The sequence below is a fragment of the Stylophora pistillata genome, chromosome 9 (genome assembly GCF_964205215.1).
Source record: "Stylophora pistillata chromosome 9, jaStyPist1.2, whole genome shotgun sequence".
NCBI classification, from domain to species: domain Eukaryota; kingdom Metazoa; phylum Cnidaria; class Anthozoa; order Scleractinia; family Pocilloporidae; genus Stylophora; species Stylophora pistillata.
Genome location: NC_142527.1, coordinates 17,608,334 through 17,622,965, shown reverse-complemented (window position 1 = coordinate 17,622,965; position 14,632 = coordinate 17,608,334). Strand labels below are relative to the sequence as shown.

General features: G+C 44.5%; 1 pseudogene; it reads left to right on the top strand.

Moving 5' to 3' along the window:
- Positions 1-2,210: 2,210 nt before the first annotated feature.
- On the top strand, positions 2,211-5,374 carry LOC148723598 (uncharacterized; annotated as a pseudogene).
- The last annotated feature ends 9,258 nt before the right edge of the window (positions 5,375-14,632 follow it).

Below are 14,632 nucleotides of genomic sequence, written 5' to 3'. Positions count from 1 at the left end.
GTCATATCAGACAATTCTTTCATGACATGTAATTTTGCCACCGCCAAATGCCCGTCACCAAACATTAGTTGTTAATCTGTTATGACAATAAATCCGGCAAGATGTACGGAGAAAACTCTCATATAATGAAAGTTTAAATTTTTTGGATCTACAAAATTAAGGAGAAAAAGATTCATCATTTCTATAATCTTGAGAGCATAGTAAATATTCAGTCTCAAACTGGCCTCATTTATTTTTCTGTTCTTTTTGTTTTCGCGTAAGAATGACGAGCTTTTGTACTTATGTTAATGTGAACTAGAATGAATTACTTAGGCCTCCATCCTCGATAATAGAGACCTTATATAGAGCCGAAAGAAGGCTGAGAATGCAACGAGAACGTGATGAAAAAATTAAATGTTTAAAGGTCAGGACACGCCAAGAAATACGTCGGTATGACTTGTCACGTTTGTGTGATCCGTCGGTGCTACTCAATTTTCTCAACGCACACCTGTTTGCATTCTCATTAAATATCATCAGACAAAACAAGCGCGCGAAAACTAGGCATTACACAACAGCAAGGGTTCCCCCGTCAAGTCAATCGAAGGCAAAAGTAATCATGTTCACTGAAGTTCATGAAAAAAGCTCTTTCTGAGCTTTGTATCTATAAACAATCGCTGCAATTGCTCAATCATGAGCGAAGTGTCCGACGAAAGTAAAAAACCACCCTTTAATTTCATTTAAAAATGGACTCAATTTCTAAGGGAGAACTGTTGAAAACAATTTGAACGTTTTGAATACTGCAGTCGCCAAATAGCGATTTCGTTGCCACTTGTTTGGTCTGGAACGACACGGATTGCTGAGAAACCTCAGATAGCTGGCTGAGGTTGTTGGTGGAGGAAGAAACGGCTCTCGACAAGACTTGATTGCAGGTTGTGCAGTTTTGATGTTGACGGACGGGAGATGTAGCTCACCAGAGACTGCTCATTGTCCCAGCGTTGGACCAGAGAGTGATGGCAGTAGCTCTTACACACTGATTTGTGTAAACTTTGGATAAACACGCTTCTTCGCTGATATTTTTTATCATTTTAGCGAGGCTGCGTATTCCAAGCGGTCGTGCTTCGTACCAAATTGCATCTTAGCCTGTGCTGTTCTTCCTCGGATGCTGGGAAAAGGCAGCGCACTTTGGATTGACTTTCTGCAGGTATAGTTTCAGTGCCTTATAGCTGTCACCTTGATCTTGTGTTTCATACATTCGTGCTTCTTTTTCTGTAATAATTTGGATATATCAACAAAGTTGAAATGGTAAAATGGCCACCGTAACGATTACAAAAGCTGACGTTTCGAGCGTTAGCCCTTCGTCGTAGCGAATATTCGCTACGACGAAGGGCTAACGCTCGAAACGTCAGCTTTTGTAATTGTTACGGTGGCCAATTTACCATTTCAACTTTGTTGATATATCCAAATTATTTCGTTACCCCCACCGACGCAGCGCCAAACAGTTTCTTTCGAAACTATCAGCCTTCTTTTTCTGTGCTTTCTACATCGTTCAATCCTCCTGGATGATTCTTTGATATTTCATCGTGACTCATTGTTATGTACCTTCCTCCAGCCGCATCAATTTCAAACTTGAAGCTCTTCGTCGTCAAGCTTCTTTGACCTTCACGACCCCTTCGGCACAAAAAAAAAGCAAAAGCTTCTTCGACCTTCACGGCCCTTTCGGCAAAAAAAAACAAAAGCATAACATGAAACCAAACGTTCCTCAGCAGGGAAGGTGGTTGAGACAACTTCTGGAGGTTTTCGTCTTGGATAACAGGTTTGTGTGAGACATTTTCTTTTGCCGCTTCATTTATTAAGGCTTCTTATCTGTGCATCTAGCATCAAGTATGACCTTAAAAATCTTGAATCAGTGGAACTTTTTACGCCTCTGTTGAAAGGAGGGGCATTGAGCTATCTTTCCATTGAGTGACAGAATCTCAGTAAGGTAGATTTTCTGTAAGCTTCGCCCTTTTTGTCCTGGCTTCTGCATAGAACCTTCGTCGGTTTTTATCCAGCTGGCCGATATTCATCTCCTCAAGCGAGGTGTGAATTTTTTTTTGTACACCAGGCTGAAATTAACAGAAAAATAAAGCGGCAGCAGGTTATCCTGTGGTGTTTGTTTAGTTTTATGCGCGCGTTCATACGAGTGACGCCTGACTGTTTTCTCTCTCTTGTGTATCTTCCATCTTGTTTCGCTGAGTCTGAATAAAGCGTATTCGTTGTGTAGTTCGCGTTACTTACTGGCGTGGTGGCAGCGGTTCAAAAACCCACCTACACCTTCAACACTAAGTCATCGAATTACTGGCAAAGGTCCAACAACGAGCCGGCCTTCGCTACGACCGGAAAAAGAGCTAAGTACAGCGTTCTCCTTCGAGATAATTATACATAGTCTGCAAGAATGGCAACCACAAGTGCACCAAAGCAATGGTCTCTCACCAAATCAGAAACAATTACTTCATTTGAAGTCTGGCGACAGAATCTTCCATATATTTTGTCCCTCGACGCTAATTTTGCTCCCTTCTTAAGCGATAATGTCTCTTGCCAAAAGGAAACTTCTGCAAACCCCACAAGAGGTCTGCAAAACGACGGCGAAAGTGTTCCTCTAGCGAGACGACGAACAGCACACTAAAAGGCTGCCCATCTCGACCTGATGCTGGGCCAAATATCCAACTATTGTCCTGTTATATCAAGAAACTCAATCGTGAATCTGCGACTTCGGTCAACGGAATATGGCAAATGATTAGGATGCATTATGGCTTTCAGTCTACTGGCGCCCACTTTATCGACCTCAACAACATAAAACTCGAACCCAACGAACGACCTGAAGATTTGTTTCAGCGACTCATGTCTTTTGAGGAAGATAACCTCCTAGTCGCCAACGGCCCCAACACCCATCATGGTGAAGCCGTGACCTCCGACGAAGAGTTGTTCCCATCCCTTGAAAACTTAGTGATCCTAACCTGGCTTCGCCTCGTTCATTCTGACTTACCAATCCTCGTGAAACAACGTTATGGTAGGGAACTACGCTCCAGGACTCTAGCATCACTGAAACCGGAAAATATCACAGGCTCTCGACTCACTCCTAGAAGAGATCCGGTCCGCCGCTGACTCCAAAATATTACGGGATCCCACATCAACATCTAAATCTAGTCCAAGACCCCTCCAACAGCTACCCTATCGTCTACCCAGTCCACGTAACCCAGCGGTTACTAGGCGTCCCATGGTATGTCCGGTAAGCAAAGAAGCTCGTCGTCATAACACCCACCACTATCTTAGCACATGCCCATATCTACCACACGAAGACCGCCTCTTCATGTCCAAATCACTGGCCACCTTCAACGTCGAGGATGAAGAGCCACCTTACGACCTCGATGTCGGCGCCCTTGAGCTCGATGACGACGAATGTGAACATCCCCGTCAGCACGGGCCGTCTCCCGTAGAGTCAGTTCCAACTATTCACCCTCACTCGGTGCTTTCTACATGCAGCACCCTGTGCCTCTGACCCTTGACACTGGTGCTGAGACAAGCATGATTAAGGCAAGCCTCGCACGCAAGCTCAACCTCAACATCGTCAAGTCCAACCAAAAAGCCCTATTGGCCGATGGGACGACCCCCTTGAATGTTATCGGTGAAGTCCCCATTACACGATCGCGCACCAAGATGAAGTTAACACTCGAAGCGCTCGTCGTAGAGGATCTAGATGTGAATATCCTGGCAGGTATTCCGTTCCTCATTGCCAATGACATCACCATACGTCCCGCAACTCAAGAAGTAACAATCCATGGGCGGGAAACAACCAAGTACCTCCCTGAAGCTTCAGTCAAGAGCCACCAATCCTATTCCGTGAGACAAACATCCTCCTACGTCCTTCGTCTAGCCCGGTGATTTCGTCGAAGTCACAGTACCTCCAGAACTACGAGCCGAATCCACAATTGCCTTAGAGCCTGCCCCCACCTCCTAGCTCCAACCACAACTGGTAGACACCATAGACGGTAAAGCCCGCATAACGAACGACACCGACGAGCCACAGGCCATTAGACGCCACGAACACATATGCTTCGGCCGCAACACTACTCGAGATGTTCCAGTTATCAATCCCTCCTAAGTCCCTTCTCCCCCCTCGAAGCCAAAGGTCAACACTCCATACTCTTACGGCGTTCAGCTAGACCCCAACAACTTTCTTGAAGACACAATTCGTGATCAGTTCCAACAAGCCTTACTCAACTATAACCGTGTATTTGGTCCAGACCTACCTGACTACAATGGCTCCGCAGGTTCCATCGAAGCCCACGTGAACATGGGACCCGTGGAACCCCCTCAACGCAAGGGTCGTCTCCCTTTGTACCCCCGCGATAAGTTGATCGAGCTACAGGAAAAGTTCGACGAACTTGAAAAAGATCACGTTTTCTCCAAACCCGAGGAGGCCGACGTCCATGTACAGTACTTGAATCCCCCATTTCTGGTTAAGAAGCCCTCCGGTGGCCATCGCCTCGTTACCGCCTTTGCCGACGTCGGTCGGTACAGCAAACCCCAACCTTCATTGATGCCAGACGTAGACTCTACCCTACGTACTATTTCCCCTTGGAAGTTCATAATCAAAACCGACCTTAGCCGTGCATTCTATCAGATCCCACTGGCTAAAGAATCTCGGAAATACTGCGGTGTCGCCACCCCTTTCCGGGGTATACGTGTCTATTGCCGATCAGCTATGAGTATGCCCGGCTCTGAAACTGCACTGGAGGAGATGATGTGCTGCGTCCTCGGCGACTTCATACAGGAGGGACACGTCGCTAAGATAGCCGACGACCTACATTGTGACGCCTCTTCACCCGAAGAGCTCTTAGTTATCTAGACCCGCGTCCTCGACCAACTCGACAGATGTAATTTGCGGCTCTCTCCCTCAAAGACCGTCATTTCCCCTTACTCAACGACGGTCCTCGGATGGGTATGGTCACAAGGAACCCTATCTGCCAGTCCTCGTCGTATTGCTGTTCTGTCTTCATGCCCTCTCCCTACAACTGTTAAGGACATGCGTTCATTCATTGGTTCATACAAGGTCCTCGGGGGAGTTCTACCTGATTGTGCCTCAATAATCGACCCTCTGGAAAGCGCGATCTCGGGAATGCAATCGCCAGACACCCTTAGCTTGGACGAAAACCTGACCAAGGTATTTCGTTCTGCAAAACAAGCTTTTTCAGGGTCAAGACCCATCACACTCCCGCGCCCCACTGATACATTGTGGATTGTCACGGACGGTTCCGTGAAAAAACGCGGTCTCGGTGCTACACTGGTCTACACGCGGTGCTACACGCGACAATGGTCTACACCTTGCAGGTTTCTTCAGCGCCAAACTTCGTAAGCATCAGATCCAATGGTTACCGTGCGAAGTCGAGGCGTTAAGCACTGCAGCAGCTGTCAAGCACTTCAGCCCCTTTATCACCCAATCAAGAAATCGCGCACACGTACTAACCGACAGTAAACCGTGTGTTCAAGCCGCGGAAAAGCTCTGCAGAGGGGAGTTTTCCGCCAGCCCAAGGGTAACATCGATATCTTCCTTACTAGGGTTAGCCGCTTTCAAGTCACCCTGCAACACCTAGCAGGTTCTGCAAACCTCCCGTCAGACCTTGCCAGTCGAAACGCCCCAGATTGCTAGGAAGCAAACTGTCAAATATGCTCTTTCATCAATAAGACCCAAGACTCCGTTGTCCTTAATGTGACCGTGCAGGACATAATTGATGACAACAAGCCTCTCCCCTACACTACCCGCTCCACATGGCGGGAAGTCCAAAATGGCTGCCCCGACTTACGATGCGTGCATGCACACTTAAAACAAGGTACCTGACCCTCCAAAAAACTCACCAAACTCAAAGACGTCAAGAGATACCTGAATGTTGCCTCCATTTCTCGGGACGGCCTCCTCGTCGTGAAACCTGACCATCCCTTTGCCGCTACTTCCGAGGCCATAGTCGTCCCTAGATCCGTTTTCGACGACCTGTTAACTGCCCTTCATGTGCGTCTCAACCACCCATCTCAGAACCAACTTCAAATGGTCGTGTAACGCCACTTTTACGCCCTAGACATGGGCCCTGCCTGGACACGTGTTTCATCATCCTGCCACACGTGCGCCTCACTACAGAAGTTTCCAAGCGCTCTCTTCAGCCAGACGTCAGAGGATCCCCCAGATGTCATCGGGATTGCTTTCGCTGCCGACGTCATCAAACGTGAGCGTCAGTTAATCCTCATTCCTAGAGAGTGTGCCACTTCTTACATCGCTGCTTGCCTCATCGCAGACGAGAAATACGACACATCGCGGAGCGCCTTAACGTGTCTAGTTGCAGATTTGCACCCCATCGATGGCCCACGTGCCGATATCCTTGTCGACCCCGCCCCCGCCTTCGTCTCGTTAAGCAACAACGACGGCCTCAAACACCTAAATGTTTGGCTTGACATTGGGCGCATCAAAAACAAGAACAAGAACCCTGTTGCAGAAAGAGCAGTACAAGAGCTCGAGGACGAACTACTAAAGCAGGTACCTGGTGGTGGTCCTATCGATCAAGTGAGCCTAGCTATTGCTGTTGCTCGCCTCAACACTCGTTTACGTCGTCAGGGACTTTCTTCACGCGAGCTGTGGACTCAAAGAAGCCAATTCACTGGTAACCAGCTTCCCGTTGCAGATTACAACACTATACTTGCTATGTACCAACAGCGTCTGAACAACCACTCATCCAGTGAGCATGCCAGGAATCCCAGAGGCCTCATACCACCCGAGCCCCAAATCAAAGTTGGCGATCTGGTCTATCTAGTGTCAGGCCGGAAAAAGCTGCACGCCTGAAACCGCTACCTCGTTACAGAGAGAAACGACCCATGGTGTTTTGTCAAAAAGTTCTTCGGCTGTCAGTTGAGAGCTTCTTCTTAGAAGATCAAGTTTTCCGAATGCTATGTCGTCCGCACACAAGTCAACTCCCCTCTTCTCGCATGAATCGAGCAAATGATGAAGTCCACGGTGAACAAGCGTCCGTCCTCGATCCCCCTCAACCACCGTTGGACATCACTCATCCGTTCGACGCCAACCCTGAAACCCTGGACTCCTCCATCACACTCCCTCAAGGCGACGGTGGAGAGACCCTGTCCGATCCTCAGTAACCTGAAGTTCCCAGAGCCCCGGTCGAACCTCACGTGTCCTACTCTAACCCTGACGAAAGCTGTCCACAACCAGCCCATCCAAGGCCCCAGCGATCTCGTACACCGCCATCGTACTTGAAAGACTATGTCATGTATTAGGGTCCTACCACTTTCAGCGTGTATACTTTTGCAGAATCCCTGAGACGTAGTTATTATAGTTTGTTCTCGTAAAGGAAAGAAAAAGACGTTGCGCCAGCAGGTTGTCCTGCGGTGTTTGTTTAGCCTGCGCGCGCTCATACGAGTGACGACTGACTGTTTTCTCTCTCTTGTGTATCCTCCATCTTGTTTCGCTGTGTATGAATAAAAGGTATTCGTTGTGTAGTTCGCGTTACTTACTGGCGAAGGGTCTACCAAAATTCTCTTTTTTTAAAGACCTCATAGTTTCAATTTATTTTAACGGTTACCTCTAATCATAGTAAATGCTCTTTAAAAAGCCAAATTTAAAGCGTTTCGTCGAGATTGTTTACGTACAGCATTAAATGGGGTTCCACGGTTACAAACACTTTTCTCAGTGGTAAAGTAAATAATTAAAGGCTTCAACAACTAATTTCGTGTTATTCTTAGCATTATAGAGGCCTATTTAAAAGTGCCAGGTTGTCTCTGATAGCTGCTTTTTACCTTTATTATGGACACAGACCAGTTTGTAGTTTCTTTTGTCGTTTTGGAGTGCCGCTCACTTACAAGCCATTCAAGTTCGCTTTCACTTAAACTCGCAAATCTCTTTGCAGGTGGATCGGAAAATAAGAAATGAAATAATTTAAAGGATGGCATTTCTGTTTCATTTTCCGCAATTTCGAAGAGTTTTCCACATTTCCCGCAGAAGAGACTCCACCATTATTTAAACAAATGGGTTTCCTACAAAACATTTGCTCACTTGGAAAAATTTGCTCACGTCAGCAGCGCACACCCATGGGCAAATGGTGTACACTAAATTGACCAATCAGAGCGCGCGCTTTACTTTGGTTGCGTTATAATTAATGTTATTTATCGCCAAAAGGTCGTGACCGAAGTCTGCTCAAAAATTCTGCGCAGCCAGCAAAATGAGATTTATTTGTGAAAAAATTACAACAAAGCTTGAAATGTTCTGCAAAGTGCTCAAGCAAAACGGATACCGTCCGCTGTGAGCAGCTTGGATGGGAGAATACTGCCCACTCTCGGAACCAATCAGATCGCACGATTTATAGAATACCCCCCACTCACGAGCTGAGAAAAAAATAACATGTACTAATTGACTGAGTGGAAGGGCCAGACGGGAAAATATTTGGCTCGAGGTCATGACGTGCGTCATGAAGGAGAGCAAATTGCAGTCGAACCTGTATTTAGCAGCACCGTGGCGGTCACCCTGTGTGAAGCAGTCGGTTGTCAAAGTAACGAATTTTATTCTCGTAAGTGCTTTCACCAGCTAACATTCAAATAAAACTGAACATTTTATAATATACTTCACGTGCACCTCCGCCAATGTAATCTATTACATAACTTGCACTTATTGCAAAAAGATAGACATCGGCGAAACAGGCAGAAGACTAGGTGACCGATTCCGAGAACACCTTCGCGACGTGGAAACGAATGACAAGGACATATCGAAACCAGTCGCTAGACATTTTAATTTACCTAATCATTCTAAGCAACATATGGCAATCTGCGGTCTTTCCTTACACTTAGGTAGCACAGAAAGCCGTAAAAATCTTGAACAAGAGCTCATCTTTCAAACCGGCAGTCTAAATCCCACAGGGATCAACGAACGCTTTTCATTCCACTAATTTATCCCTGTTTTTCTCGTTGCCATGTTCCCACCAATAACGTAACTCCATTTTCTGCTTTTAAAAGCACATACAACCCACAATTCCTCTATTCGCTCCGACGAAGGGCTAACGCTTGAAACGTCAGCTTTTGTAATCGTTACAATGGCCAATTTACCATTTCAACTTTGTTGATATATTCAAATTATCTCGTTACTCCCACCGACGCAGCCCCAAACAGTTTCTTTCGAAACTATCAGCCTTTATTCATTTTATAATATCACACTTATCAAGTTTTGAAAATTTCGCCCGAAAATATAGGTAATCACTTGACTGCGAGTGCAATTTGGGATAAATTGGCACGAGTATATTTTTCAAAAGCTAAACAATTTGACGAATTTCAACAAGCTTTTCGCTGTCTTTTTATTGGCTGCCCGATCTGAGTGTCAGAGCTTCAGCAAACCTAAAACCACAGGCCTACCATCTTAAATATCCGTGGTTTCGGGTTTCTATGGTAATGGGTCCTGTGGCATTTACATGGCCGTTATAAATGTAGTTCAAATATATTGCCTCTAGAATCTTTCGCTAGTAGTCAGTCTTAAAAAAAATCAGCTCCGAATAAAGCTTAATAGTTCATTACTTGTTTGGAAGTGTTTTTTTCTGCCAGAAAGCCTCAAAATCGCTCGTTTGGGGCTTTCGAAATTCGGCGGTTAATTCGGCTCGCTCTCCATAGTTTAAAAATGCAACAAGGTAAGCAGCTTAGGCATCCAATTCGCACACCACCTCGCACTCGAGACAAAAGTGTTTTACCTTCTAGGCCTTATTTTCCCACCGAAATTCAACAGGCCACAGAAGGATTATCCAGCTGTTACGGTGACTCGGTTTTGAATCATTCCATTCAACGGTTTACGAGAAAATGGAACGCAAAGTCATAGATTTGGAGCTCTTCTAGGGATCCGGACATTAGGGGTACTCAAAGGAATTCCAAACATGCGTTTCGGTTATAGAATTTCGGACCCAGCCACCCTACCCGAGGTACAAAAATGTGAAAAATTGTACAAAATTGTAACCCCTGTCGGGGTCCCAAAGGCGCCACTTTGTACTTCCGGTGGATGTCATAAGCCAAGATCGACCAATAAGAATCGAGAAAGTTTTAAAAAAACACTCTCAGTAAAACCCTGGTCCCCTCCCTGGTTTGTTTGTTCGACCGCAGGCCGCTGGCTACCCTCGCCGGGCTTACTTTTGTTACCCGACATACTGTGCGATCGGCGAACGGGTCCACAACTGTTTCAACGAGCCAAATTCGAAATTGGAAAGCCGATCGATCTGGAGATAAAAGCATTGCTAGTGAAAGATCTGTGGGAGAAATTGGGAATCGAGTGAATGGAAATGGAACTGCAACATATCTGGTTTGATTTTCTGGAGGAAACGAGACTGGTAGTAATTTTTTGGCGGAATTATTCGCTTCGGGCGACGGACACTTCTAAAATGGGTTTCCGGCCTTGTCTTTTTTTTAGCAGTTGAACACCAATATAGCGCTAACTCGCCTAAAACGCTTCAAAATGGCCTGAGACGCTGGTAATCAACAAAGAAAACAACAAGGCAATAAGGCAAGTCCATTTTATTTCAAAACAAGACATTTTTCTCTCTTTTAAGGCACACCGATAACATCCCATACAAACCTTTACAAATATAAAACGTTGCGCAACACTGTAAGAGTCACGTCCGCTTTTCTACTAGTGAGCTTGGGCTGCCTGTGACTTACCGAACTCAAGAGAGTATTGATTGAGTGCCACCTTTTATGATTCTTTTTATTTTCCTATGATCTGGTAAACTTTTCCGGCGACAGAGACTGCGAGGAATATTGAGGAAGGCTCCATTTACTTTGACCACGAAAGATCTACCACCACACGAAATGAACGATAGGAAAGCTTACGCACGCGTAGTTGATAACGATTAAAAACAGAAAAAACTAATGAGGTATGTGAAAAAAAAACCAAGTGAAAGAGGGAAACAGCCTCAGAAAATATACTTTTCACTTTATAATGGCACCTAGCGGACTCCGACTCGGATAGTTTAACTGTCTTACATCGGCAAAGAAACAAACCGCAACCAAATTTGGAGCCTGGAAAGAAAATAGGATCTCAACTCAAGCTCAAAGAAAAAACAAAGATAGCGCCCACATCATCTTTTGATTCAAAGCTTCCAATATTCGTGACTCCTCAATTTCAAGCTTCTCCCTTCACTATCTTAACCATGGTAATCCTTGTAACTATAAACAGTCGAGGCCGTCGCCTCCCTAATCGTTCTAAAACTACACTCATTGCCTTTAAAAGAAACAAATTCGACATAGTCTTTACTGAAGGGAACACAATGGATGCCAGCTATGGAAACCGAAATTATGCAAGAATGGAACGATAACGCTTATTTCTTTCATGGGGAAACTCTGCAAGAGGTGCCGCCACACTACTCTCTTCTCACCTAGAGCACAACGTAATACAAACAAAGCGTGGTGATTATATCATCGTTGGAGACTTTTTAAACACAATTCTCAACATCATATAAGTTTAGCGCAAGGGAAATCCAATGACAAGACAACAGCAACAACTCAACCAAATGATATCAAAGCGAGGTTCGGCGTAATTGACATCTGGAGGAACAGAAGTAAACACGAACGAAATCAGACCTGGACAGGAAGGAGCTCGGCAGATTCTTCATCCCTTATCCGCTCAAGAATCGACTTCTTCCTTCTTTCTTTAATTGTCAACCAAGTTGTCACAGGCGCTTCAATCAAATCCTATGCACACTCAAATCACAATCTCATGACAATGACACGAGTGTTTGAAACTCTGCAACATGACCCAGCATTTTGGCACTTGTAATAATGATCTTCTTTGCAAAAATGTTTTTCAAAAAGAAATTTCATCCTTCTGGACAGAATGGGAGGAACTTTTCGAAAATTTTCTGAATCCTCTTAGATGGTGGGATAAAGCCACACAAGCCACATCATCTACAAAAAAACGCCAAAAATATTTGTTATCCGGATGAAATAGCTTCATAGAGAGGACTAAAGTGCAGTACTTAGATAAATGCAAGAGGTCAACGTCACACGGATGCGTGATGTCCAATCCCTCCGGAGAGAATACAAATGAGCTTTAAAAATTTCCCTGAAATGAACCTGATGAATACTCTAGCGAAATTATGTGTAAAACATATAAAAAAATAAAACACTTATACGTGTACATCTTTCGGACCTATTTTTTTTTTATTTCGATAATTGGTGCAACAAAGGTTTCATTCCAACGAGGGTCTTCTGTCTGCATGAGCACAAAGAAAGCGGTTCAGACTAACTCACAACCGGTGTACTTATGTTACATCTACACCAGTCACAATTCTTACAAATTAAGTGTCCAGCGGTTAATTATCTTCCATTATTTGTGATGATAGTGGATATCGGTACTAACTAAATTTCGTACCGATAAGTCCTTTAAATTCAAGTTGTATTTTACTGTTCTTTTCATAAGACCTTTTTCATTCTAAGTATGTTGAGGATTAGAAGTAAACAGTGTTTACTCCTTTCTTTTCTAGCAAGGCTCGAACTTGCGACCTTCCGCGTGTTAAGCAGACGTGATGCTTTTGAGATGAAAAGTAGATAAATTGTTAATTAACGACAGAAACATACAAGATGACTTCCAGGTTCAAGGACTCGAGGAGTCGAGATTCAAAGCAAACTTTCCCAAAATAAAAGTCTTTGAGCAGAATAAAAAAAACTTATTATAACCATCATCTTCATTTATGTAATAGCACGAGAGACAACGAGAGACAACAAAAATGTAATAATACGAGAGTGAACTACAGGTCCCTAGAGGACGCACATGCTGCTATGTAATACACATTATAACATCCTCCCTTTTATAGATGGAAACAAGAAAACTTGCTCTTAATTACAAACCGACGCACGAACTGACTGATCCAAATTTTGAAATAAGCATGCATCAATAAGGTAAATAATCGAGCCCCGGCCTGTAACGCGTCAGAAGTCTTAAGATGTGGCTACCATTTTAATTCCGTTTCGTTATTTTCATTTCCGGTTGTTTCGTTACGTAATATCACGTGACTTATTCTCACGTGTTTTAGATTTTGAAGTCGCTCGTTACGTCTGTTGTAGTCCTGGTATGGGTCACTGTATTCCCAATCACGGTAAAACAGTTCTTTAACGTGCTTAAGGCACGTTTTTTATTAAAATAAGCCGCAAAGGTAACATAAGAAGAGTTTATAGCTTCGTCAAAACAAAGTCACTTAAATGCCTTGGTGGCCTTCGTTGACGCTCAAATCGTCTTAGCGCTGGCTTGGGTGAAGACTTTGCCGTGGTTGAAGGAACTTCAGGCCCACTTAGAGACGTATTTCCTTGACTTGATAAAGGTAGATTTACTTCCCCTGGAACGGTACCGGTGGTTGGCACTTCCTTGGAGTGGGTGTCTCGACCTCATACGATCTCTCATCTAGTCGACTCCGTACAATTCCTTTCTGCCATTCTCTCTTGCCCAGCTGAAACGGTTTTGTTTTTACTATATCTCCTCTTTTTAAGGGATTCAGATTGACAGCACCTCTGTTATAATACTGAGCTTGTCACTGCTTGCGCCATTCAAGCTTGCTTCGGCACAGCTTGTTGTCTGGAACTAGCTGTGGTGCGAGCAAATTTGCCGTCATCGGTAAGAGACTTCTCGTCCTCCTGTTGAAGAGACGCTGTGCTGGACTAACTTGGATACTGGCAGGTGGGGTGTTGCGGTGATCGAGTAAGGCTAGAAATGCATCCCATCCACTTGATATGCACTTTCTGAGAATCTTCTTACTATATTACATGTCTTTCTTCGTTTAAGTCGTCGACAAGTTAAACCGTCTACGGCATGAATAATAGCGAAAGTTCAGGTCCTTCACCTCAACCGTCAACGCCATCAGCGCCTAGATCGTTGATGCTTCATCAGATCATGCCGCCTCTGCCTCTTGTTTGAAACACAGCGGAGAAGTCGCCGAGAATTGGAAGCTTTGGAAAGAAAATTACAACAACTAGCTATTTCGTTATTTCAAGGCTAAATCGGGAGAAAAAACCAGGAAAGATTTATTACTCGACGTTTCGGGGTCATCGTGACTCCATTATCAAGAGACTAGTTTAAAAACATGCAAATAAGGAAAGGTACAAGAATAGCATAAATTAGACTGAACGGCTTAAATAAACACCTTGGCGCGGATGGAATCCGTTTGCACGTTCAGTGTTGGCTTACGCATGCGAATATACAACATTTCATTAACAAGGCAATCAAATTTGCCGTTACATTTCGTGATGACGTTGAATTGCTCGATCAAGCGTTCAGGCATTTCACTATTGTGCTGGAGGTGGTAGTGTTTGTAGATAGAAGATGATTTCCTTTTGTGCCCTTCTACGCGCTCGTGTAAGTGACCACGAGTATAGCCCACATACCCTGCATCACACAGGTTACATTTAAATTCATAAACGATACATTGTTGGTTAACAATAGGGGGCTTAATTTCGTGTTGCTTAAGCTGTTGATCGAGCTTAGGGCTAACGAACACTGGTTGGACAGTCACGCTTAACTTCGAGCTTAGACTGTTCAGTTGTTGTTTAACATGATTAGCTGACGACTGGTCCTTGAAGGGTAACACTAATCTCACAGTCT